At 44.0% G+C, this 25,000-nt stretch overlaps 1 long non-coding RNA gene across 6 annotated transcripts in view; it reads left to right on the forward strand.

Moving 5' to 3' along the window:
* The first annotated feature begins 10,856 nt into the window (after positions 1-10,856).
* LOC139746129 (uncharacterized) overlaps positions 10,857-25,000 on the forward strand; it is a 218,941-nt gene continuing 204,797 nt past the window's right edge. For all 6 annotated transcript variants that reach the window (XR_011712073.1, XR_011712069.1, XR_011712072.1 and 3 more), the window contains exons 1-3: positions 10,857-11,010; positions 15,996-16,135; positions 16,398-16,481. This is a non-coding gene — a long non-coding RNA (uncharacterized lncRNA). The remainder of the gene's footprint in view (positions 11,011-15,995; positions 16,136-16,397; positions 16,482-25,000) is intronic.

Raw genomic sequence — 25,000 nt, forward strand, 5'->3', positions numbered from 1 at the left:
CCGAAACCCGGAATCGAACGACCCTTCGAAGCAGCGAGACGCTTGGCCTGCCTTTAATTAAGAATGGTTGGGAGGCGTCCATGCGTCGCGGCTTCGTTATTACCAAACACACACCTCCACCAACACCACTGTTGGCTCTTGGGAGTTTATTCCCTCCGCCTACGTCACACACCTGCCGATGGCATTTTGTCACAGATTGATTTCGAATTTGAAGCCGAGTCGAGCGAGGGCAGCGAAGCTCTCCGGTACATCATGAACCCCGAGTTAATGACAAAAAAGATTCAGATATAAATTTCGGAGCTTCACGTCCTCTCCAGCCGATAGATAGCCTCTGGACGAGAATAACTAGAGCTGATGAGCAATTTAAGATCCATTATTCCACTCGGGACAAAACGGGTGTGATTGGCGGTCGCCCAGCGCTGTGATTCGAACCCAGATCCACCCGGGAAGCTTGGGGGAGGGAGGTTGGGCGGGTTAAAGATATTCTGTCTTTGATCCCTGGACCCATCTGTGTGTATGGACAGCTGTGTATTGTCATAGGTACCCATAGGTGGTAGCTCAGAGTCTCTCTCTCTCTCTCTCTCTCTCTCTCTCTCTCTCTCTCTCTCTCTCTCTCTCTCTCTCTCTCTCTTCAGTGGTTGTCAAGTTTCACTCCTCTGGTCCAGGTTGCTGTCCATTCTTACTCCCCCTCCCTCCTCACCTCACAACTGGGCCGGTGGCTTTCAGTCCACGTGAAGCGTATAACTCCTCCGCCTCACACGTAACGTTTGACAATGTATAGTTCAGTAGGTACATTCTCCGTCACTGTGTATTGTCCCTTGCAGTGAACACTACGCGCTAGCCTCTCCTTTTAACAAGGTGTATGCTTCAGTAACTGTAAGTACTCTCTCTCTCTTTCTCTCTTTTTACACACACACACACACACACACACACACACACATTTTATATATATATATATATATATATATATATATATATATATATATATATATATACACACACATTATATATATATATATATAAATATATATATATACACACACATTATATATATATATAAATATATATATATATATACACACACATTATATATATATATATATATATATATATATATATATATATATATATATATATATATAATGTGTGTGTATATATATATATATATTTATATATATATATATAATGTGTGTGTATATATATATATTTATATATATATATATATAATGTATATATATATATATATATATATATATATATATATATATATATATATATATATATATATAGCCCTCTTTCTCCTCACAAAGATGGCTACTGCCCTCTCATTGGTCACCACTATGTTCATAGTTGTCACCACTACCCTCTCATTGGTCACCACTACCCTCTTAGTGGTCACACTCAGGACTTCTGCTCCCTTCAGCTCGTATAGTTCCATCCGGTGCCACGTCCACTCCCAGGGATGTAAAACACTCCATTTCCTCCAGGTTTCACTCCAGTCAACCTCACACTCATACCAGACTGTCTCTCCTCTTTGCTAAGCCTCGTTTCCTCAACTGTCGCACACTCTCCCCAACTCAGACAACAGCTTTTACAGTTTCTCACTCGAGTCTTCCACCAGAGCCGTGTCATCTGCAAACAGCTAATGATTCACTTTGGAGGGCCCCCCCGCAACTGACTGCAAACCCGCATCTGTCTCCAAAACCCTCGTACTTACCTCTCTCACCACGCTATCCATAAGCGGATTAAACAGTCATGGTGACATTGCACGCCCTTGCCATACATCCTCTTTCTCATGGAAGGATGGAGTGAAAAAGATTTTGATTGATCTGGACCTGAACATGTAGTAGGGTGAAAGGCATGCACGGGATAGAATGAATTGGAACGACGTGGTATGCAGGGGTCGTCGTGCAGTCAATGGACTGAGCCAGGGCATGTGAAGCGGCTGGTTGAAACTAAGGAAAAGTCTGTGGGGCCTGGATGTGGATAGGGAGCTGTGGTTTCAGTGCATTACACATGACAACTAGAGAATGGATGTGAGCGGATGTAGCCTTTCCTCGTCTGTTCCTGGCGCTACCTCGCGAACGAGGGAAATCTGCGACAAAGTATGAAATATATATATATATATATATATATATATATATATATATATATATATATATATATATATATATATAATCAGAGGGTAAGCACGTGTCGCAATGATAATTTAGATTACTAATCATTAAATGAATACAAACACTAATGTATTTCAACCCTTACAGACGTGAGTTGCAGCCTAATTAACATAATGATATCATTGCCAACTACCTCCAAATAAAGTCACCCTCAACATGCCTCAAGCTCTGAGTGTCGAGCACATATCCTTTGTCCGCTGTTCTGGCTACACTGCTCTGCAGTGTCCTGTGTACTGTCTTCATATATGGACATCTTAGTTCCTTAATTATGTCAAGTTATCATCGTTAATTCCTCTGATTACAAGCTTCTTCTTGTTCGTATCCCTCGCTGTCATTACCCCCTAATTTATTCGTCAGAAAGCTTAATGAACTTATTTAAGTGCCTAGGAACTCCCTCTCCCTCCCTTCCTCACCAGGTACAACCATATTTATCGAAGTATTACGTAAATAACTTCGGAAACCTACAGTTGGCTATTTTCGAAAGATTCGTTCCTTCGATTCAGAATGCTTCACTTACAAACATACGGACACCCTACTTTATATACTTCTAACTTATGTAACTTCATTTATTTAACACACATTCCTCGATGTGTTTGTTCTATCTCAGTTAGATGTTCTAAATTATCTCTTTAATTAGCTATAGATAACCACCATACGTTGCCCCGCCCTTAACTTAAACCGCACTTCAACCGTTGTAAGTTCCCTAGTGTTAAGCACCTCGTCTCGTTAAGTGTACACGTAGAAAAAGTCTTTACTTAAAAGGAAATAGAAAGAAAAAGAAATCTTGAATATTTATAGAAATATTTCTACTGTTTTCCTTTTGCTCCACTGTCTGTTAGGGGCTACGGGTCTTCCTTAATTGGGACGAGTGTGTGTGTGCGCGCGCGAGTGTGTATGTGTGTGTATATATGTGTGTGTGTGTGTGTGTGTGTGTGTGTGTGCCTATAATCTACATGTTTTATTAAGCGGGGTTGACGTTAGGATCGCCCGATACAGCAGATCACATCAGCTGAGATGGAACGCTGGGCCAAGTGTGTGTGTGTGTGTGTGTGTGTGTGTGTGTGTGTGTGTGTGTGTGTGGCTACCTATTTCTCATCACTCGTACAGTCGAGGGCGGGAGTCCTACACTCGTGGGGCCTCATCTCTTGAACTTTCTCAGGTCTAGCTATACACTTTTCCTTCCAAGTTTTGTGAGCTGTCAGCATTCACATCTGAAGTTATCCCATTCGACCAACTACCTCAGCACGATGGCCACCATTTTCTCTCACGTTTCTTGCTTATTTTCATTAGTAACTTGGTAAAGAAACTTAATAGGTTACGAGCAAGTCACCCCAGACTCTTCTCTCTTCCGTTGGGGGTCATATTTTTGTGTCTTCTCACTTCACACTGTCACTCGGATCTTCTTAATTTTCGTACCATCTTTGTTGTCCTTCTGTGGACCTTCTGTTGTGGTAGTTCTTTTTGTTGTCCTTCTCTGGACCTTCTGTTGTGGTAGTTCTTTGTGCTTCACTCACTGCGGTCACCAAACATGGCAAGGTTATTTTAGCTTGGCCTAATGCACGTACGACGTAAACGCTCTGGTAAATATCTCTCAAATCCCACGACTCTTTGACTGCAATTCTTATGATTGCGAACAGACAGCTTGTCTCCTTTGCTGTTCCTCTAAGGTAGGAATCTGGCTGTCTCATTTACAGACTCCAGCAGTTTATTTCTTTGTTGATTCATATTTATTTTGAGGCCATCTTTCACTGTCTTTCTTCTTCTTTACTTTTGATTTGCTTGGGATGAATGGCATCAGCCATTTATCATACCAGCTTTTAGACTCTGTCTAGGTCCCCTTACAATTTGATGCAATTCTCATCACTTTTTGGCTTCCTTCATGACCTTGTTACCAGCTACAGACATAGTAATACATGACTCCAGTCTTTCTGGTAAGGGCTATTTTCTTAGATTAAGAAGAGCAATAGTTCCCAGAGCCAAGTCTAGTGGCACACTACAGGTTACCCCCACCCCTAATCCATTTTGCATAGGCTACCTCCACTAAGGTAATTGTCTATTACTTGAAGGAGTCCCCCATTTGTCCATGCTTGATGATCCAGCTTCTTTTCCTACCTCCTGTGTGGTACGGTGTCAAATGCTTTCTGGCACAATCCGCCTATCCTTCTCTTTGGTCTAAAGCTGAGCTCACTCTCTCGTAGAAATTTAAAAGGTTTGTTAGGCATAGCTCCCTCTCTCTGAATCTATGTTCTTTCGCGTTTAGGTATTATCTCTATTACGAGTGCTTATCCACTTCCTTCCTGAGCATCTATTCCAGTGTTCGTACGGACCACACTCGTCAGAAAGGCTGGTCTGTAGGTTACTGGCAATTTCCAAATCTCGTATGTCAAAAGTATGTACGATGCTGGCTGTTTTCCACTGCCATGTTGCCTTACCTTCCCCCAGCGACGAGCTGGACACGTCTTCAGCCCATGTAGAGAAACAGGACCATGAGCTTTACTTGGTTAAGGTCTCTTGATGGTCTGTTGATGTTTTTTCTGGAAATTTCAGACTTATCCAAGACGACTTCCCCGTTCCCATCTCACTGGTGATGGGGTTATCATGTCTTCCATTGTGAAAAACACCTCTGAATTTGTTATTCAGTACGAAACATATCCTTACATCATCCTCTACAACCCTTCCCACAGAAGCCCTCAGCCTGATTAACTGTGTGTGTGTGTGTGTGTGTGTGTGTGTGTGTATGTGTGTGTGTGTGTGTGTGCTTAGATGTACGATATTTAGAGATATAATTACAGTACTTACAAAGGATCACAGAGCAATATCCAGACCTGATTTAGCCAGTGACAATGTTTCCATATCTCCGTATATGTCACTTGAATACTTAACACTTGCGAGGCCACTTGCAGTACTTACAATCTTACTAAACGGCCCGAGGGACAGCTTGTGTTTCATCAACGGCAACAATGTTTATATTAGGGGGTCAGTCTTCATCCACTGTATCTTCGTTTTCTAATGTGTATAATTCTATGTATTGATCACTGTTTCCTCGCGTCAGTTGGGGAGCGCCAGGAAACAGACGAAGGACGGCCCATCCACTCATATACACGCACGCACACACACACACACACACACACACATATATATATATATATATATATATATATATATATATATATAGATATAGATATATATATGTGCCCATGCACCTACATATACATACGTACTTATACATATCAAAATATACACATATACGTACATGCACATACACAGACATATACGTATATACTTTTGTACATATTCATACTCACTTGGCCTCATTCATTCCTGGCGATACCCGCTCACAGGAAACAGCATCGCTAACTCCCGTTTCATCGAGGTAGCTCCAGAAAAACAGACAAAAAAGGCCACATTCGTTCACACTCAGTCTCTAGCTGCCATGTGTAATGCACCGAAACCACAGCTCCCTATCCACATCCAGGCCCCAAAGACCTTTACATGGTCTGAACCAGAGTATGTGAAACGTGTGAGGTAAACCACAGACGTTTCACATACCCTAGTTCAGTTCATTGACAGTACGTTGACCCCGGTATACCACATCGTTCCAATTTACCCTACTCCTTGCACGCCTTTCACCCTCCTGCATGTTCAGGCCCCGATAGCTCAAAATCTTTTTCACTTTATCCTTCCACCTCCAGTTTGGTTTCCCGCTTCTCCTTGTTCCCTCCACCTCTGACATATATATCTTCTATGTCAACTTTTCCTCAGTCATTCTCTCCACATGCCCAAACCATTTCAACACACTGTCTTCTGTTTTGTCAACCACACTCTTTTTATTACCACGCATCTCTCTTACCCTTCTGTTACTTACTCGACCAAACCACCTCACACCACATATTGTCCTCAAGCATTTCATTTCCAACATATCCGCCATCCTCCGCACAACCCTATCTACAGCCCGTGCATCAAAACCGTATGACGATTTTGGAACCACTATTCCTTCAATCATACCCATTTTTGGTGTCCGAGATAATGTTCTCTCTTTCCACACATTCTTCATCGCTCCTTCTTCGCCCCTTCCCCCACCTTGTGACTCACTTCCGCTTCCATTGTTCCATCCGCTGCTGAATTCACTCCCATATATCTAAAACAGTTCACTTCCTCCGATTTTTCTCCATTCAAACTTACATTTCATCGAATTTGACCTTCAACCCTGCTGAACCTAATGACCTTGCTCTTATTCACATTTATTCTCAACTTTCTCCTTTCACACACTTTCTCAAACTCAGTCCCTCAACCCTGCTGAACCTAATAACTTTGCTCTTATTCACATTTATTCTCAACTTTCTTCTTTCACACACTTTCTCAAACTCGGTTACCAACTTCTGTAGCTTCTCATTCGAATCAGCCATCAGTGCTGTATCACCGGCGAACAACAACTGACTCACTTCCTAGGCCCACTCATCTCCATAAGACTGCATACTCGCCCCTCTCTCATAAGCTCTTGCATTACCTCCCTAACTACCCCATCCATTAACAAATTAAACAACCATGGAGACATCACACACCTCTGCCGCAGACCGGCCTTCACTGGGAACCAGTCACTCTCCTCTGTTCCTACTCGTACACATGCTTTACATCCTTGATAAAAACTTTTCACTGCCAGCAACTTGCCTCCCACACCATATTCTCTTAAGACCTTCCACAAAGTATCTCTATCAACCTTATCATATGCCTTCTCCAGATCCATAAATGCTACATACAAATCCATCTGTTTTTCTAAGTATTTCTCATACACATTCTTCAAAGCAAACATCTAATCCAAACATGCTTTACCACTTCTGAAGCCACACCGGTCCTCCCCAGTCTGATGCTCTGTACATGCCTTCACCCTCTCAATCAATAGCTTGCCGTACAATTTCCAGGAATACTCAACAAACTTATGTCTCTAGTTTGAACACTCACCTTTATCCCCTTTACCTTCGCACAATAACACTATGCATGCATTCCGCCAATCCTCAAGCACTTCACCATGATCCATACATACATTGAATATCCTCACCAACCAGTCAACAACACAGTCACCCCCTTCTTTAATAAATTCAACTGCAATACCATCCAAAGCCGCCGCCTTTCGGGATTTCGTCTTCCGCAAAGCTTTCACCACCTCTTCTTCTCTCTTAACCAAACCATTTTCCCTGACCCTCTCACTTTGCACACCATCCTATCACTCTGTCATCAAATACATTCAACAGACCTTCAAAATAATCACTCCATCTCCCTCTCACTCCATCACTACCTGTTATCACTTCCCCCTTTGCCCCCTTCACTGATGTTCCCGTTTGATCTCTTGTCTTATTCACATTATTTACCTCCTTCCAATTTATCTTTTCATTCTCCATAAAGTTAAATGACTCTCTCACCCCAACTTTCATTTGCCCTTTCTTCAGTCCCTGCACCTTCTTCTTGACCTCTTGTCACTTTCTTTTATACATCTCCCATTGATTTGCACTCCTTCCTTGTAAACATCGATCAAACGCTTCTCTTTTCTCTTTCGCTAAGAACATTACTTCTTCATCCCACCACTCACTACCCTTTCTAATCTTCCCACCTCCCACCTTTCTCATGCCACATGCATCTTATGCGCAAGCCATCACTGCTTCCCTTAATACATCCCATTCCTCACCCACTCCCCTTGCGTCATTTGCTCTCACCTTATGCCGTTCTATACTCAATATCTCCTGGTACTTCCTCACACAAGTCTCCTTTCCAAGCTCACTTACTCGCACCATTCTCTTCTCCCCAACATTTTCTCCTCTGTTTTGAAAACCTCTACAAATCTTCACCTTCATCTCCACAATATAGTAATCAGACATCTCACCAGCTGCCTCGCTCGGCACATTAACTTCCAGAAATCTCTCTTTTACACGCCTATATATATATATTCAGAACCGCTTTCTTCTGTTCTCTCTCTCTCTCTCTCTCTCTCTCTCTCTCTCTCTCTCTCTCTCTCTCTCTCTCTCTCTCTCTCTCTCTCTCTCTCTCTCTCTCTCATCATCACCATACGAGGTCAAATCCAAATAAGGGATCCCCTCCCCTCTTCTCCCAATACCTTCATCCCCCCACCTACTTTTTTATTATTCGTTTTATTTTATCATTTACTATATATATACATATATATATATATATATATATATATATATATATATATATATATATATATATATATATATATATATACATACATATAGTTCTCCTATTATCAATATGCATCATTTTATCTTCGGTGTATCAGTTGTCTATCATTTCTGGTGGTTTTATTTGTTATTATCATTTTTTACATGTTCTCTACATTGTTGATGAATGATATTGTGTTGTGTTGCATTGTATTGTATTGTCCTGTATTCATCCTCCTCAGAAATCTAATTTCCTTTACATTCATTATATCAGCATTAATCTGATGTATTTTCCTATCTTCCTATGTATACTCCTATATTTCCTGTATTTATTCGTATCTGTATTCCTAATTGATCTTGTAGTATGATTCTCCTGTATTATATCACCTTTTACCCCTCAATATCGTACACGACTTTTACGGTATTTTGATACTTTTGTTAAAGTCTTTATTTGTCGTCCCGCTTCATTGTGTTCCTGTACTTTCCCACTTCATTTACATTTACGTGTTCATGTTTACGTCTGCCGGTGCATTGTATATTTTGGTTCACGTTCCATGTTCCTGTGTTCATGTTGGCGGTAGCAGAGGTGAAGGAGGAATGGGTAGTCAACACACAGGCTATGGCTGACGAAGAAGTTCTATAGAAATAGTTATCCTAGAACGTGGAGCTATGGTATATTGCTGGACCTGGGGGCTACTGGGATGCAGAGGGGAGAAATATAGCTTGTGTTGGAGAAGCTAGGATGAGGTTGTGTTGGAGATAAGAATACTGAGGTTGTATTCGAAGGTGGAGCCATCTGTTATGGAGGAAGGATGCGAGTTGTCCTAAATGTGGGAGGAATTTGAGATGGTTGTGTTGGAGAAGGATGAAGGGTTTTGTCCGAGGGCGAATGGTTGTGTTGGAGATGATAGAGCCTGCTGACGAAGGGAGATGTTTGTGTTGGGGAGGGAAGGTAGGAGGGCTGTGTTGGGGGAGTGAGGATAGGAGGGCTGTCTTGAGGGAGGGAAGGTTGGAGGAAGAGCTCGGTTGTAGAGGAAAGTAGGGAGGACTGTGCTGTGGTATGGTTGTATTGGAGGGAGGGAGGGAGGGCATAGGAGCAGGAATGAGGGAGGGCAAGAGTGAAGCAGGATGGGTTGTGGGAAGTAAGGACTGAGGGATAGTAAGAGGGGAGGAGTTAGGGAGGGCAGGCATGAGTAAGGGTGGAGAGGGGAAGGAGGGCAGGAGAGAGTGAGTGAGGGTCAGGGGTGAGTGAGGGAGGGTCAGGGGGGAGTGAGGGAGGGCAGGAGGGAGTGAGGGAGGGTCAGGAGTGAGTGAGGGAGGGCAGGAGAGAGTGAGGGAGGGCAGGAGAGAGTGAGGGAGGGCAGGAGAGAGTGAGGGAGGGCAGGAGTGAGTGAGGGAGGGCAGAAGAGAGTGAGTGAGGACAGGAGAGAGTGAGGGAGGACAGGAGTGAGTGAGAGAGGGCATTAGTAAGGGAGGGCAGTAGTGAGGGAGTGAGTGAGGGCAGGATGGAGTGAGGGAGGGCAGGATGGAGTGAGGGAGGGCAGGATGGAGTGAGGGAGGGCAGTAGTGAGGGAGGGGCGGGAGGGCAGGAGTGTGTGGTGGGGTTGGTCTGGGTAATGTCTAGCAGCAGGGGGGCGCAGGCAGCCTGAACCAGCTCCGTCCGCCTCCCTGCGGGGTGCCCACCTTAACTCTCACACACACACACACACACACACACACACCTCACATATGACCCAGTTCCCCCCCTCATTACCGGGCCACTTCAGTCCACTCCCTCATGACCTGGACGCTCAGACGTAAGCCCCAGTTACACTCACAACACCCGGGACCCAAGGGGGTAAACACCCCACCACACCTCCTCCCTTCCTTCCCCTCTGTTGACGTGTGGAGTTAAAGGGATATTGTGTTGGCTTGTCCTCCTCCCCCCTCCTACCCCCCTCCCCTTCCCTCCAAGTGGTGTGGCTGAGGGGTTACGCCCATGTTACTAGGGGTGGTCAGGAGCGCCTAAACAACCCCCCCCCTCCAGGCATGACCTCGGACGATCTGTGTCAATGGCCATAACCGAGTGAGAGACACTGCTATGGCCAGCGACACCAATTAAAATGATAACACGACCTTAAATCATAACTTGTGAGGGTTGCCAGGGTGGGCCCGGGGGGCGTAATGTGAGCTGGCCTGGTGGGCGGCGGTGGGTGGCTGGCTGGGTGGTAGTGGTATGGGAGGGGGGGGGGAGTTGGTGGGTGCTAGTGGGCGGTGGAGGTGTTGTGGGCGGCGGTGGTGTCGTGGTGAGGGTTACAGTGGGCGGCAGGAGTGGGTGGGTGGTAGTGGGCGGCAGGAGTGGGTGGGTGGTAGTGGGCGGCAGGAGTGGGTGGGTGGTAGTGGGCGGCAGGAGTGGGTGGGTGGCAGTTGGCGGTAATGGTGGTCCAGCACTTAACACGCTCACTGGTGCACCAGTTCGAACAGGTTCGAACCCTGAGATTCGAGCAGGTCCGGACGGCTACTGAAGCAGTCCTGCCAGTGAGGTGGTGGACGGACGAGGCAGGTGGTGGTGTGAGTGAGGCAGCGTGTGTGGACGCACACCGGGGGAGGACTGTGTACTGGGGAGGTGGCTCCCAGTACACCAGAAGAGGCCACACAGGATCCCAGTATGGACCAGGATTACGGTAAATCTGCTTTCCCACTAAGGGGGGGCGCGAGGGGTGGGTTGTTCAAGGGGTGACGGTGGTGGTGGTGGTGGGCCCGCCCTGGGCTTGATGGTGGGTGGTGGGCGTGAGGTTGGGTTGTTAGGGGCGGTGGTGAGCCGTGAGCGTGATGGTGGTGGTAGTGGTGGTGGTGTGGTGGTCGTGGACACTGGAAGTGTGGTAGTGGTGGCGGTGTGGTGGTCCTGGACACTGGAATTGTGGTAGTGGTGGTCGTGGACACTGATATTGTGGTAGTGGTGGTGTAGTGGTCGTGGACACTGGAATTGTGGTAGTGGTGGTAGTGGTCGTCGTCGTCGTCGTGGACATTGGAATTGTGGTAGTAGTGGTGGTGGTTGTGGACACTGGAATTGTGGTGGTGTAGTGGTCGTGGACGCTGGAATTGTGGTATTGGTGGTGGTGTAGTGGTCGTGGACACTGGAATTGTGGTAGTTGTGGTGGTCGTGGACACAGGAATTGTGGTGGTGGTAGTGGTGGTGGTGGTAGGTCGTAGTCATGGTCGTGACGGTGGGCCGTGAGAGGTAAGGAGGGGAGTTCGTGGGGTGGGCCATGATGGTGGTGGGCTGTAGGGATGGAGGTGTGGGTGTGCCCTCAGGGGATCATGTTGGTGGTGGGCTGTGGTTGCGGCAGGGAGGGGTGGGTGAGGGATTGTAGTGGTACGGTGGTATTCAGGTGTGGTGTTGGTGGGCCGTGCGTGTGGTGGAGATTGTTGTTTGTGGTGGTGGAGGTAGTGGGCTGTGGTGATAGTGGTGGGCTGTGGTTGTGGTGATAGTGAGCCGTAGGTTTCAGGGTGGTGGTGGTGATGGGTCGTGGACATGATGACTGGACGTGGTGGTGATGGTAGTGGTATAGTGTTAGGTCGTGGGCGGGATCGTGATGGGTCACAGGGGTGGCAGTGATGGTGGGTGGTAGGGACAATGGGTGATAGTGGGTGGCAAGGACGTTGGTGGTGTTGATGGTGGGTGGCAGGGACGTTAGTGGGATTGGGCGTTGGTGGGCGGCAGGGAGGGTAAGTGATGGTTGGGTGATGGTAAGTGGTAGTTACGGTGGTGGTGATAGGTGGCAAGGGTGGTAGGTGTTCGTAGTGGTGGTGGGTCTCAGAGATGTTAGGTGGCGGTGCTGATGGGTGGCAGAGCCACCAGGTAATAGTGGTGCTGATGGGTAGCAGAGCCAGTGGGTAGTGGTGGGTGACAGGGTCAGTGGATAGTGATGGGTGGTAGAGTCAGTGAGTGATGATGGGTGGCATAGCCAGTGGGTAGAAGAGGGTGGTGAGGCCAGTGGGTAGTGATGGGTGGCAGAGCCAGTGGAAGATGATGGTTGGCAGGGCCAGTGGGTAGTGATGGGCAGCAGGACCAGTGGGTGGTGATGGATGGCAGGGCCAGTGGGTCGTGGTGGTTGGCAGGGCCAGTGGATAGTGATGGGTGGCAAGGCCATTCGATATTGAGGGTCGTAGGGCCATTGAATGGTGATTCGTGGCAGGGCCAGTGAACAGTGGTGGGTAGCAGGGCCAGTGGGTGGTGATGGGTGGCAGGGCTAGTGGGTGGTGATGGGTGGCATGGACTTTGTGTAGTGTGTGTGTGCATCTAAGTGCGGGTGTACGCTAGGGAAAGGTTGTTGTATATTCCCTGTAGACAGTATGTCGTCTCCTTCACAGTTGTGGCAACATTGCTTCCTGCAGCTTTTTCCCGCAGGACAATATCCATATCGAGCTCTTCTTTCACCTGTACCACCATCATTACTTTACATTTCCTTGGGTTGAAGGTCATCCAACATGGATCAGACCAACTTTGGAGTTTGCCTAGGTCCCCTTGTAAGATGATGCATTCCATTCCACTATTTACGAACCTTACAATGTTTGTATCATCCACAGCTGAGGACAACCATACTCCTACTCCAGTAATATACACTACACAGAACTTACCCTAACAACTTCGCATAAGGCAGAACTTCTCATCCTAATCAATGGTCCCATAGACATTGGTTAGTTCTGTGCAACTTCCCAGTATAATGAATATTTTCCCAGAGTCTGGCCTCTGTTCTCTTCTGTTTATGTCCTCATTTACCATAGAGTCAAACTCATGCATTGTCACCACTTTCTTTTTTTGAACTGGCGCAGTAAATACGAGATTTGGAGCTTCCATATGTTGCTCTGTGTAAAGATAAGATATAAAGATAAGTTCTGCCGGGGTGGTGGTGGTGGTGTTGGACCATGGATTTGGTGGTGGGTCATGGGCGTGAGGTTGAGCTGTGGGGGTGGTGAAGGGCCGTGTGCGTGATGGTAGTGTACCAGCCCCTCTGTTCTAGTGTGCTAAGTGACATATTGAATACAGGAAATATTCTTGCGTATATACTGTCTGTGGACTTGTGTTCCTGTTGCTCTCTTCGTCCACGAGATTTTATTTCTCCTACCGTCTTTTTATAGCAGAAATTTGGAACAATGCTATTTCTGAGAGATACGCATTTCCCTGCTTCACATATCATACCTGATTGTTTCCTCATTATCAATGTTATTTATCATGGTTCATTTAAGTTCTTTGGAGGATTATAAACACCACATTGCAGTTCCCTACGCCACTTATTCCTCCCAGTAAGTACTGCCTGAATGGGTCATCCACCAGTATTGTCTGAAACTCCAGGGCTGTCCTTTGATAAGATACCCACTCCCACGTCCACCTTCGTCTTATTTAGTAAGTTTTGTCTTCCCCACTCCAGCAATATTGGGGTTTGTTTAATCTTAGATCGTCGATCCTTATACTTCAGTTCTTTCCCATCTACTACCAGTCTACCTTCCTTCGTCCATTATCATTTGCACTCTGCCTCTCCTGGCCTCACTGAGGTTCAAAATGGACTGATCCGATCTCGATCCTCAACTGATGTCCCGTGTCTGCCCTCACACTATACGCCTGGCTTTCTTATATCGTTTGTCCTCGCCCTGCTTTCCATCGGTCACATCCAACCATTGCTCTTCTGAGTTCCTCCTTGTTCACTAGGTATGTTGGCCTTCAGTGCACCTTACTGTGTAACGGTGCCTCCCAGTGATCTCTGTTTCTTTTACATTGAACATTACCCCTCGTGTGTGACATGTCTGTAGCCTCCTTCTCTTTTCTTTTACTAGGTAGGAAGAAAGGAAGAAGAGGTGGGACAGGAGAAGGGATAGTTTGATATGGAAGGGAAGACCGAAGTGTGTACAGGTGTATGGGGTAAGATTTTTTTATGCATGTGGAGGATTATCAGGAAGTGTGTTTTTGGTGCCTTACATATATATACCCCGGTAGACTGTGGGTGGTGTATGTGTTATAAAGATAATAGTGTTGCATCTTTGTTTATGTGAAGGAGATTCACTAAGCCAAGCCAAACATTGTTCATTGTGTACATCGATGGTTGACAAGGAGCCTCCCTGAGTGTTTTGAGGCTTGGAGGGAACCAAGGGTGATCCATGCTTGTAGTGTTGTCCAGATCTGGGATTTGTCTGTAGCTTGTATCCTCTTCGTCCTCAAGTGTCTGCCATACTTACTGGACTGCTTCTTCCGGTATGAACCGACTGGTGTTATCTTCAGTCCTTCGTGCTGCTGTTCTGCCGTGTTTATAATGTTGTTCAACCCCATCCCCTACACCAGCACCACCCACGTATCTACCACCACCCATTACTACCCCTTCCCCCCGTATCTCCACCACTATCCATTCCTCCTTCTCCCCTATTCTCCCACCACCACTCACTCCCCGTCCCCCCTCCTCTGAACCCCCATACCACCCAGTCCTCCACCTTCTCTGAACCCCCACTACCACCCATTCCTCCCCGTCCCCTCTACCGCTACCCACTCCACCACCTCTTCCCTCATCCCGTGGCTAGGCTGGGCTACCAGGAGGAGGGGGGGGGGGGAGACGAGAGGATTTGGGGGGTAATAAGATCTCTAATTTGCATATTAATGATTAAATCGTTGCTCAGGCCGGGTCTTCCTTACTCGTTACTTCATTTATAACTTTATTTATATATTTTTTTTTTCTTACTAAATGGATTGAAATGTCATCTGGCTAACGTTTATGCAACGCTGATCGTATTTCAGAACCTCCCCATCTATATTAGCAGCTAATTACACACAGGACCAGCTAAGCAAGGCATGCATACACAAGTATATATGATTATGTAAATATCTAATTCATGATTACCCCAGGACGCCTTTCTGAGGAGGAGGGAGGGAGGGGAGGATGGATCTGGTGTTACCTCAAGAACCTCTTCACTATGAGGCTCCTGAGGGCGCGCGCTACTCTAAGCAGCAGAGACAGGATGGCTTCCTTTTTGTATATAGCAATGGTTGGCTAGTGTATTACAGAAAGGGTATTCGTTCACCTCTTCCCAGGGTCGCCTGCAACTCAGGGTCATGTGTGCCTCACCTCCTCACACACTGAACTACTCCATGTCAACTTAGTCGCATCGATTAAGGGGGCCCCCTCAACTTTCCCCTCGTCTTTCTCTCACTTCAGTCGTGGACAGGGTTATGGCTGCTCTCTCTCTCTCTCTCTCTCTCTCTCTCTCTCTCTCTCTCTCTCTCTCTCTCTCTCTCTCGACCTTCTCAGACCTCCTCCACGTCCTTCGTCAGCTTAGGGTCCTCTGGAAACACACTGAAGGACAATTGGAGTCCCTCTAGAGACATAGGCAATAACAGCGGTGCCAAGATAGGGCCCTGCGGCACGCCACTAGAGGGGAACCCTTAGCATAAGACGGCCCTAGCTGGCTAACCTTCCCCAGTACGACTGACACCTACCCTCACCACTAACACCTGCAGCTGAGAGTAAAAATAGATGTACTGGAAATCACACATTTTCCTTTTCAACCTTTTTTTCCTTTTTATGTGCTGACTATGTAGGAAGTTTAGATGCCTAGACGTTTAAAGTAAGTGAGACTCCCACTAGTATAGCTCGAGAGGAATAAAGCCTTTGGTCCATTCCAGGTCCTGAAGACGACAAGAATTCTCACACGTGCGCATTTTGTGGACACTGGATCTCGGTCTGTAGGTGCTCCTGGAAGAAAAACCATATGGAACTCCGGATAACATTTCTTACTAAGGAAGAAGAAAAGAACAGTGTGTGTGTAAGTTTGTATGTTCATTTTTCTTCTTGAATTGATCCTTGATGTATGTTCTTCATATGATGATCATATCTGTGTGTTATGATTCGTTCCCTTTGTGGTATGTATCATATAACTGTTCATCCTATGATGTGTAATTGCCATTCTTCGCCGATGTCATTCTTATTTCCGTTTTCTGTTCCTTAAGCCCCAGCACTATTCTATTTTGGGTATATTAGATAAGTCGAGACGCCTTTCATTCTAATATAAGGTATCATGATTTCAGTGACGGCTTGGTGTGCGTATATATATACACAACGGGCTCGCACGCATGCGCGTATTCAACGGGATCAGCCAACATCTACATTTGGTGAGTGTTATGTTAATTAGTTATTTAGTGAGTTGATTAATATGTTTTTGTGGTTCCTTCAGTACAATTTGGTCATCCGTTGATTTCAAGTATGTGACTGGCCTGGTTGCATTTTTGTTTTCATATTGGTTTATGACTTTGGGTTACTTGCGGTAATAAACTGATTTGTTCTGGTTGAACATTTGTTGTGTATATGATTCACGTATTTGAGCACTGTGGTTTGTTTGACATAAAGTCTGTCTTTGTCTGTATTTGGTTGAAATCTGTTATTCGTATGGGTTTAAGAACGCCACACCTAGGGATGAATATCCTTCGATGTTCGTCCAGTGATCGACTTAAACCCAGTGGGACATGGTCATTCAAATGAACAACAAAGACGAAAAGACATTGATGACCACGAAGAACAAATATCCCAGCCAATGGTTCACAAGTGACACAATTCGTTAGTAAAAATTGCGTTACTGTATACTGTGACGTCATTAGCCCCCTGCACCCCCTTCCTATTCTCTGGGTCCTCATAGGCATCCAGTCAATAAGGGTCAATCAGACATCATTATCCTTCGCTCATCAGCCCTTCACCACCACCACCACCACCCCATCCTCTCTTCCTAAGGGCCGGGGGTGTGTTGTCACTGTACTAACCCAGGCTAGTGTGTGGTGGAGGACGACTCGAGCTTTGGATAACCCAGGCTAGTGTGTGGTGGAGGACGACTCGAGCTTTGGATAACCCAGGCTAGTGTGTGGTGGAGGACGACTCGAGCTTTGGATAACCCAGGCTAGTGTGTGGTGGAGGACGACTCTAGCTTTGGATTCCCTCACGTACATAGGACTGATGGAGCCAAGTGCTATGTCTGGACCCCACGGCGGAGGGAGGGAGGGAGGACCGGCGACCGACTCCGAGACACACGATCGTCTGTCATGTGGGAGGGTAATCCCCCAGCCGTTCACTGCCGTCTTGAACGATCATTTGTCGCCGTTCTTCCACCCAGGGGGAGAATACCACACCGTCTCCCCATCCCTCGTGGGAGATCGCCATCATCCTCCCACTTCCTCGGCTGAACTCTTGTGGCTTTTACGTACGCGTTAATTGCTGTGGTTAACCACACAACATGAACCACACACGTTAGTTAGTCCTTGCCACACAACTGACATTGATGTCATCCCATCTGACGTGTGTGTGTGTGTGTGTTGTGTTGCTTGGGCTGACTGGCTACCCCACAGATGGTCCAGGGTTCGATTCTCGGGTTATGGTGGTAAATAGCTTATATATGAATGATTCAATCCCATGCTAACACTTACGATTTTTCATTGTGGGGTTGGGTTGACCGGCTACCCCACAGATGGTCCAGGGTTCGATTCTCGGGTTATGGTGGTAAATAGCTCATATATGAATGATTCAGTGTCATTCTAACACTTATAATTTTTCATACTATAACATTAGCATTTATAATGATCAGCTGCGTGATGTAAGTCGATCCTGCGGTGATTGTGGTTAAAGTTGTCTCCAAACCTGGGCCGTGAAATCCATTTTGTTGAAACCTTTGGTAACGTTGGCCCGACACTGTGTGTGGATTCTTTGGTTTAAATCTTTGGTTTATGTGGTTTAAGATTGTGATACATCAGGTTTAAATCTTTGGTTTATGAGATTTAAGGTTGTGATACATCAGGTTTAAATCTTTGGTTTATGTGGTTTAAGAGTGTGATATATTAGGTTTAAATATTTGGTTTATGTGGTTTAAGATTGTGATACGTTAGGTTTAAATCTTTAACTTATGTGGTTTAAGATTGTGATACATTAGGTTTAAATCTTTGGTTTATGTGGTTTAAGATTGTGATACATTAGATTTAAATCTTCAGTTTATGTGGTTTAAGATTGTGATACATTAGGTTTAAATCTTTGGTTTATGTTATTTAAGATTGTGATACATCAGGTTTAAATCTTTGATTTATTTGGTTTAAGATTGTGATACATTAGGTTTAAATCGTTGGTTTATGTGGTTTAAGATTGTGATATATTAGGTTTAAATCTTTGGTTTATGTGGTTTAAAATTGTGATACATTAGGTTTAAATCTTTGGTTTATGTGGTTTAAGATTGTGATACATTAGGTTTAAATCTATGCCTTCTTTGGTTTTAATCTATGGTTCATTTGGTTTAAGACTGTGAGTCATTGGGTTTATATAGTTTAAATCTGAAGTTAATCTGGTTTAATTATGCTTCACTGGGTTTAAGTCTACAGTACCTTTCGTGTAAGTCTGTGATTCGTTTGGTTTAAGAATGTTTCCTTTGGTTTAAGTTTAGGATACCCTTGGTTTAAAATCTGTGGTTCATTTGCTATAGGTCTGTATTTGCCTTGGCTTATGTTTATAGCCCATTCTACTTATATTTTTTTGGTTAGTTTTGTGTAAGTTTGTGCTTAATCTATTTCAATTTGATGGTTTATATCTATCGTAAGTCTGGTTATTCTGGTTTAAGACTTGTTCATTTGGGTCATGTCTTTGCTTCATCTTTTGTTTATATTGGCTAAGACAGCACTGGCAGCTGAGGCCTTAATCATGGCCATCCTATTAACGTTATAAATATATATATATATATATATATATATATATATATATATATATATATATATATATATATATATATATATATATATATATACATATATATATATATATATATATATATATATATATATATATATATATATATATATATATATATATATACATATATATATATATATATATATATATATATATATATATATATATATATATATATATATATATATATATATACCCTAGCTTGAGCCAGGTACCTATTTTATCGACCAACACTGAGGGATGGATGAACAGCTGGGTTGACTGTGGACCGACTGCCGCAACCAGGATCTGAACCTATGCGCTCGACCCTGAGCGGCCCGTGAATGCGTCACGGTCAGGAACGCTAACCACTACACCATTTTTTGGTTTTACTCTAGTTTATTTAGTTTAAGCCAGTAGTTTATCTGGTTTAATTCTATGACCATCTGGTTTAAGACTGGCTCTTTTGGTGGAAGATTCTTTATTTGGTTTAATTCTATGACCATCTGGTTTAAGACTGGCTCTTTTGGTGGAAGATTCTTTATTTGGTTTAATTCTATGACCATCTGGTTTAAGACTGGCTCTTTTGGTGGAAGATTCTTTATTTGGTTTATGTATGAGTCTCACTTGTTTTAGGTCTGTGTCACACCCAAAACTGTGGTTCCTTTTGATCCAAATTGTGAATCAGTTGGTGTAAGTCTGTTTCAATGGGTTTAACTCTGATTCATTGTGTGTGGGTCTAGCTTCTTTGAATTAAGACCGTTTCATTTGGTTTAGAGTTTATTCATTTGGTTAGGTAATGGTTTATCGGCTTGAGCCTGCGTTTTATGTAGTTTTACTTTTAAGTCTGCCTCTAAGAAACTGGACGTCCTGTTTAGATGTCGAAACAGTTGCTCCCTTTATACAAGGGATTGATTCGTCATTGTATGTAGTACTACTCTCACATCTGGGGTGGTTCTAGCTCTGCATCCTTACTTGACAGAGTTGAGTCGAAAGTGGTCCAACTTATACACTGTCTCACGCTAACTTCCAAACTTAACCCTCTTACCAAACGCCGCAATGTTGGTTCACTTTCCCTCTTCTATAGGTATTACTTTGGTTTTTGCACCCGAGGGCTGGATGCTTGTGTTCCCCCACCAGTAGCTAGACCACGCAATACTCGGCAAGCTACTGCGTCACTTGATTTTTGTGTAGCCGATGGCAACGGAAGGGTGGGCCGTTTTGATAACTGTTTCTCTCCCTACACGTCGAAGCTCGGGAACTCTCAACCTTCTCATGTCTTTCCCAATAACTATGCCCAGTCACATTTCAAAAGACAAGATTTTCACTTCCTCCAAAATTCGAAAGTGCTTTTCCTTGTCTTTTCTTTTTCCCTTTATAAAGGAGTCGACGTTTCCCTGCTAGAGGAAGTAGCGCAGCCTTAGGTCGCAGGAGGCTTTAAGAAGGTCTTGGAGTAGTTATGAATAAGTGAACTAATTATTATTATTATTATTATTATTATTATTATTATCATTATTATTATTATTATTATTATTATTATTATTATAATTATTATTATTATCATTATTATTATCATTATTATCATCATTATTATAATTATCATTATTAAAGTATTTATACAACACCAGAACCCCTTTAAGCGGGCTCGTCCAGGGGCTTGAGGATACGCTCCATACAGGAGCTGGGAAATGAAAGAGAGAGGAAAGGAGGAGGGGATATCCCCAGCAGCTATAAAAGAGCTTCTAGGGTTGTGTGATAATAATATTGGTAAAGATAATGATAACAATCAAACTGGTAATAACAGTTGTTACGCTATAAAAGCATAACATGATGTAGATTACATTCATGATATCATTAGGCATAGGCGCAAACTCCCCAAATTTTACTTTGGATAACAGATAACACCTGGAGCTACCTGAGGTAGGAGGAGGTGTTGGGGAAAACTGCGAAGCCTTGGATAAACTAGATGTTAGGATGAAAAGGTTGGGGAGGAGGAAGCTGGGTTCTTGGCGGCGAAAGCAGTTGCGATGCAGGAAATAGCCACAACAGGTAGGTCATCTCTGGTAGATAGCTTGGACAGTAGGATAACAGACGTACAGACGAAGATGGAAAATACTTCCACCTTCCAACCTGCCAGAAAAACTTATCGCCGTATTACCGAACAACTGACCCAACCTCCCACTCTCAGCGTACTGGATGATGAAGGACAGGATGATCATACCATCATCCAGCCACTCACGATAGGTTTACTGTACTGGATGATGAAGGACAGGATGATCGTAACATCATCATCCAGCCACTCACGATAGGTTTAGCGTACTGGATGATGATGGACAGGATGATCATACCATCATCCAGCCACTCACGATAGGTTTAGCGTACTGGATGATGAAGGACAGGATGATCATACCATCATCCAGCCACTCACGATAGGTTTACTGTACTGGATGATGAAGGACAGGATGATCGTAACATCATCATCCAGCCACTCACGATAGGTTTAGTGTACTGGATGATGAAGGACAGGATGATCATACCATCATCCAGCCACTCACGATTGGTTTACTGTACTGGATGATGAAGGACAGGATGATCGTAACATCATCATCCAGCCACTCACGATAGGTTTACTGTACTGGATGATGAAGGACAGGATGATCATACCATCATCCAGCCACTCACGATAGGTTTAGTGTACTGAATGATGGACAGGATGATCGTAGCATCATCCAGCCACTCACGATAGGTTTACTGTACTGGATGATGAAGGACAGGATGATCATACCATCATCCAGCCACTCACGATAGGTTTAGTGTACTGAATGATGGACAGGATGATCGTAGCATCATCCAGCCACTCACGATAGGTTTAGCGTACTGGATGGTGAAGGACAGGATGATTATAACATCATCCAGCCACTCACGATAGGTTTAGTGTACTGGATGATGATGGACAGGATGATCGTACCATCATCCAGCCACTCACGACAGGTTCAGCGTACTGGATGAAGGACAGGATGATTGTAGCATCATCCAGCTACTCACGATAGGTTTAGCGTACTGGATGATGAAGGACAGGATGAACGTAGCATCCATCATCCAGGTCGGGGATTCTATCATCAGACATCAGGTCCAGGGGTACTGTACGAAAGGTAGAAACGGGAAGAACTTGACCATGCACGGGCTAAAAACCACGTCTTAGATCTGCTACGATGAATCACATCCAGGCTATGTTCGACGACAGTGTCTCAAACAACCCCGAGGAGGTGATTTGCGTCGTTCAGGTGGGGACGAACGATGCAGTTAATGGGAGATTGGAAAAAAAAAAAAATACTAGCAAGGTATAGGAAACTTATTAAAAATTTCAAGGAAAGTCATAGAAAGCTTATGACATCGGGACTGCTGCCACAGTATGTGGTCGGTTCCTATACCCTCAGTAGAATGCTGGGGATAAACAGGACGGTCGACGCTCTCTGTAGGGAGGAGGACAGTGTGTTTAGACGTCTACTGTGGGACCATTTTAGTCATGATAGATCTTTGTACGCTGGGAATGGTCTTCACTTAAATGGAATAGGGAAAGCCCATCTTGGTAGAGTATTGGATGAAAATATCAGGCCTTTTTTCGATAATTTACTCAGAGGAAATTACGATCTAGCTAACAAAGGAACTAGGAGGAAGAGTGAGGGAGTAGATGTGTGGTGGGAGGGGGGAATCTGAGTGTGGAACTAGGAGGAAGGGGGAGGGAGTAGATGTGTGTGTAGGGAAGGGAGGGAGGGAGGGAAATCCGAGTGTGAAGTGGATCTAAGGAACAAGTGGAAGATGGATGTTACCTTGGCGGTAGGGATCCTCGGCGCGTAGCGGTAACCTCACAAGCAGAGGAATTAGCAGAGCAAGGTCCAGTAATACCAGTTGGGGTCAACTCTGGCATTGTGGGAAGGAACTGAGTAAGGTGGCGAATCCAAAACAGATGGAGAACCGTCTCTCTCCCGCTGCTGTACACGAACACATTAACAGTGACACTACAAACACACATACCAACAATAAAAAAAAAGGGCAAATTCAATCCAGAAATCAATTCAGAGGAAAATAAGTTTAATATACAAAAATGCCCGGAGCATCATTACGAACCGCGATGAACTTATCCCATGCAGTTACTGAATAACCGAACATTATCTACAATATCAGAAACGTGGGTCAACTCTGGTAATAAACGCCCAATCGCCGAGTTAGCAATCCCCGGATACAAACTATTTACGAAAGATCGCTTGTACAGAGTGGATGGTGGAGTTTTAATCTCCGTTGATAGAGTAAGTGCTATTAAGATCAGCACAGTACACACACGCACACACACACACACACACACACACACGACTTTATAAAAACATTATCGATAAGTTCAAAAGTAAACTACGTCTCGGTGTTATTTACAGACCTTCTAAGCAAAAAGACGACGACGATATTATACAATGAAATCAATACTATGATAAACAATAAAGAAGTTATCATAGTAGGAGACTTCGACATTGCAAACATATACTGGAACACATTAACAGGTGACCGAGAGGCAACGAGACTACTGAAACTAATTATTGAAAACGCTTTTCTATAACTTAAAAAAAACCAACTAGAGATAAAAACATTCTTGATCTTGCCCTAACCAGTGACACAAACTTAATCAATTCTTGTGAAGTAGATGAGAGTTTGTCAAACAGTGATCACAGTTTGATGAGAGATAAATTTAGATTATGAAGTAAATGACAGTCTTGATTCTAGATTACAGGCAAGCAAATTTTGAAAACATTAGAGAAGAAATTCGCAGTATCAATTGGACAAAACGTCTTGATGTTTACAGAGTAGAGGAAATGTGGAATAATTTTTAAAAATACACTACTCAAGATTGAAAATCAACATTCTACGAATTACAAAGAGAACTTGCAATATTTCAAAACAATCATGGATGAATTGGATAATAAAAGAATAATTTGCCAAAAGAAGAAATCATACAAGACATTCAAATCAAATGGGAACCACTGAAAATCTCCAAAGAGTGCAAGAGGGTCATAAACAGAGTAAATGCGACGAAGAAAAAAGGACATCCTTGAGAGTTAAGAATAATCTTAAGGAATTCTTCAAAAATATGAACAAAAGGAAGACAGTAAAAGAAGGACTTGGACCATTACAAAACGAACACGATACACTCACTACTGAAGATAAGGAAATGGCCACCATACTATATCATACTTTGAACTCCGTATTCACAATTGAAGAAACATCTTGAATACCACAACCAATGAAAATATTTCAAGGATATGATGAAGAGGAGTTGAAGGTTAGAGAAATAAAGAGCTCTGAAGTACTTAAATACCTGGACCAATTAAATCCTAACAAATCCAACAGCCCAGATAACTTAGCTCTAAGATTTTTAAAAGAGGTCAGGAGACAGCTGATATACACCATGACGAAAATAGTCAACAAATCTCTATCGGATGGTCAGGTGCCAACTGACTGAAAACTAGCAAATGTTACTCCTACGTATTTAAAAGGAGACAAAAAGTGTGCTTTGAACTACCGCCCATTTAGCCCTACGTCAGTGTTCGGTAAAATGATGGAAAACATTATACGAGATAAAATTGTCACGTTTCTAGAACACAAAATCATATCAGACAACCAACATGGTTTCCGCTATAGAAGATCCTACCTGACAAATTTACTGGAATTTCTTAGTTATCTGTTGGAAATGGGACGCAAACTTACCGTTTGATGTAGCATATTTAGATTTCCAAAAGGCTTTCGATAAAGTACCTCGCAAAAGACTTCTACATAAACTCAAAGTGTGTAGCATTAAACAGCGAAGCCTCAGATTGGCTTAACGTAACGATTGGTGTGCCACAGGAGTCGATCCTAGGCCCAATTCTTTTCATGATATACATTGATGACC

This window comes from Panulirus ornatus, chromosome 64 (genome assembly GCF_036320965.1).
Source record: "Panulirus ornatus isolate Po-2019 chromosome 64, ASM3632096v1, whole genome shotgun sequence".
NCBI lineage: Eukaryota > Metazoa > Arthropoda > Malacostraca > Decapoda > Palinuridae > Panulirus > Panulirus ornatus.